Here is a 3,802-nt window from a genome sequence, read left to right as displayed (position 1 = left end):
AAAAAGAGCTTGGAACAAAGGCTTTTTGAAGCAATCTCTCTCTTTGAAAAACAACATAACCTCCCTCTGTTACGGGTCTTTCCATATTAGGTTAGCCGTATTAATTTTATGTATTAGGTTTATATTATGTTAGTAGAAGTCGGCTAACCCTAGCCATATTAGAGTTATGATATTGTCTTTATTTTATTCCATGTAAGGGTTTTGACGACTTAGCCCTAGTTTATATTCCAATAAGAGCTAATGGCTCAGCCCTAGAAATATTGTAATAGTTTTCCTATTTAAAGGCCATTATGATATCAATAAAGCAAGTAGAAAATTAATCACAAACCTTGTGTTTGAAAGGTCTAGGTTTCCTTAGAACCTAATTTAACCCATTGCGAACTTAGGTTCGTAACAACTTGGTATCAGGGCCAACTATGGCTTCGCTGCCATCTTCAAATTTCGATCAAAGGCTTGGCCATTTGGAGGCAAGTTTAGGTTCAGCCATGCATGAGATACGAGAATTCATTGCTTCCGTGAACTCTCGATTAAATCAATGGATAGAAGAAAAGGTTAGAGAGGACAAGGTGGTGGAATCTCAATCTAGGCAACAAATAAAGTTGGAGACTGAAGCATGGGATGAGGCAATCAAGGAGTACCAAGAACTTGTGATGAATATAAGTGAACAAAAGCTTCACCCAATTTGCCTTACGTGAAGTTCTTATCTCTTGGTTGGGTTAAGGCAATGCAAGATGCAATTTATGAAGATCAAGAATCCAGCAAGCAAGGGAAGCATTCAAAGACTAGATGGATAGCCAAGTACAAGAAACAACATAAGGACCATGCCACTAAATCTGTGAAGAAGAAGTACCGCATGACCAAGATGCCTTATTCAAGTTCTATTATTAGTGCCACCTTGAAAGTCATACAAAAAAGACAAACTGAGAAGCCCGAAGGTAGAGAGGCTGCACGTGAAGCTCCTCTTTGCGAGATTAAAGAGCCTCAATGGAGTTTGGAAGTAATTGATGAGGAACATGTGGGAAAAGAGATGCTATTCGACAATGGCTGATTTTATTTCTTGTTTTTCCAAATTCATCCTTAAGGACAAGGACGTGTTTAAGAGGGGAGGAATGTTACGGGTCTTTTCATATTAGGCTAACCGTATTAATTCTATGTATTAGGTTTATATTATGTTAGTATAAGTCGGCTAACCCTAGCCGTATTAGGGTCATGATATTGTCTTTATTTTATTCCATATAAGGGTCTTGGTGACTCAACCCTAGTTTATATTCCAATAAAAGCTAATGACTTAGCCCTAAAAATATTGTAATAGTTTGCCTACTTAAAGGCCATTATGATATCAATAAAGTATGCTGAAAATTAATCACTAACCTTGTGTTTGAAAGGTCTAAGTTCCCTTAAAATCTAAGATCTAGGTTCCCTTAGAACCTAATTTATCTCGTTGCGAACTTATGTTCGTAACACCCTCATTCAAATAAAACCAGATCTATATCTCCATTTTAGATCTTTCTCCTAGTCTCTCTCTTTCCAATTTCGCCATAGTAGAACGAGCCACCATCGATCTATAGAGGTAAGATCTTCTCTCTTTTCTCTATTTTCCCCTTTGACTTCCTCTGATTTTTTTTTTATTTTATTTTATTTTTTATTTTCTTGTTGTGGGTTTTATTATTATTTTTTTTTGGTTCATCTTTGATTTGCTTCATAAATTTAAGGATAGAGGCTTTTTGAACCATTTCTGCATTTTTTTTAGCTTAAGCTTGTTCTCGAAGAGACCCACTAGTGATTTGTTTGTGTGACAAAACTTGCTTCCACACGAAATGAAGCTCATTAGTCTTAGCATTGTAGCCTTCTAGGTCTGTTTCTAGAATTTTTATTTAATAAAAATAAACCAACGTGACAGAGCCACATCATCTCCATATCATCTTATGCAATTCTGTTTTTGAAACTGGTTGTAACTATTGCATTTCTCTTTCTTTTTCTTCTTCTTCTTTCTTCCTTTGTTACAATTACACAACGCCCTTGTGCTGCTGTGCAAGTCCATTTGTCATCATCATCTTGCTGAAAGTACCAGTTGGCGGATTCCAAAGATGTCAATTAGTAGATTGAATCTGCGGCTTTTGCGACTCTCTATGATTTCCAAAAAAGAAGATCCCTAAAGGAAGTTGCAGTTAAAATGGAAGAAGCAAATGAAATCCCAGAAGATCTGTGGGTCGATATCCTCCAAAGATTGCCTGTGAAGTCATTGGTGAGGTACATGTGTGTTAGCAAGAACTGGTGTTCTCTTATCTCGAGCAACAACTTCTTCAGCATCCACACCAAGCGAGCTCTTTCTTGAAGAGATGACGACAATAAGAGCAACGCAATTCTCTTTCGGTACGGAAAATCGATTTCATTTAGCCTATTCGAGCACTTTAGTCTTTGCACTGATGATGAATCATTTGGTCATAATAAAAACTTAATCGAGTTGAACTGCCCACTTAAAAGAGCTGTTTATGTGTATGATTTTCCCAACATAAAGGGTTCGTGGAATGGGGTACTCTGCTTGGCTTATGATGATCATTTTCACGGTGAAGGCTATACTTTATGGAACCCCTTGATTAATAGAGCTCTAGCCTTTAGAGACCCTAACTTCACGTCTTCATCACACGGCAACTTGATGCATTCCCATGGATTCAGCTATGACCCCTCTAGCAATGATATTAAGCTGGTTAGACTTGTATATCTTGAAGTTTGTGATGACTATGTTCAATGGAACCCTCCCATTTATAGTGAAAGGGATGACAACAACTACAAGGTTCCACCGCTGGCGAGCCATTGCTGCCATTGCTCCATCATATATTGTCAATCAGCGTTGCTTATCCATTTTTGTCAATGGGGCATCCCACTGGGTCGCGCATACTCCGCGGTCAGATGAAGGCAATTTTCGCAATGTTATAGCGGCGTTTGATATGGGTGATGAATTTTTTCATGAGATTGCAAGGCCCAGAAGCTTAGGTGGGAAGTTGTATTTGAATATGACCATTGCAGTGCTTGAGGGATTACTTTGTCTTGTCCCATTTAATGAACGAGAGGATTTGGAACAATCTTTTTCCATATGGATCATGAAAGAGTATCCTACCATTTCTTTTATCATATTACCATAAAAACAACGTCGTTTTGATTTTTTTTTTTTTTAAATGAACTTTTTAAACTTTTTTCTTTAAAAAGAGATTAGTAGTTAATAACCGCTAACCGCCGGTTAACCGCTTAGGCGGTTAGTGAATTTTACTAACCGTTTCTTCACTCCTAATTCTACCTTGAGCTTAAGTGAGATTTTTTAGGTTCATTATAGATTGTGATGGTCACTCTCTTGTGTTGGAAAAGTGATGCTGCAACATTATCAAACCCAGTCATCAACAATTAATATGAGTAACACCAGTAGCAATGTTACATTATTATTATTATTTTTAAGGGAAAACATTCCAGTCTCATTAATAAAAAAAATGATCACGAGTATAAAGCTCTTACATCGCAAGAGCACAAAGCTCTGAGAATGCAAATCATAGCCGAAGCTATGAGGTTACAACATTATAGATACATACATATCAATCAATCCTTCAAGAGTTATCTATGATATCAACATCCATTAACCTATGACTAGTCTTCAGTTATAATAACAAATCTGCTCTAGACAGACTCAATCCATTGCATAGGTAGCTTTTATTCCTCGGCCTTGGGCGCAAAAAACACTATGCCAAAACTTATCCTCCTCGACATGAAAGCCAGGATACAGTTCTCATCCACAACCCAAGGGTCCGGACCA

At 37.4% G+C, this 3,802-nt stretch overlaps 1 pseudogene; it reads left to right on the top strand.

Annotated features, from left to right (window-relative positions):
• The first annotated feature begins 2,173 nt into the window (after positions 1 to 2,173).
• LOC148583289 (F-box protein At3g07870-like) lies at positions 2,174 to 3,143 on the top strand (annotated as a pseudogene).
• The last annotated feature ends 659 nt before the right edge of the window (positions 3,144 to 3,802 follow it).

This window comes from Corylus avellana, chromosome 10 (genome assembly GCF_965113065.1).
Source record: "Corylus avellana chromosome 10, dhCorAvel1.hap1.2, whole genome shotgun sequence".
Lineage (NCBI taxonomy): Eukaryota > Viridiplantae > Streptophyta > Magnoliopsida > Fagales > Betulaceae > Corylus > Corylus avellana.
Note: the sequence above shows the minus strand (reverse complement) of the source record. Positions and strands in the feature narration are given on the sequence as shown.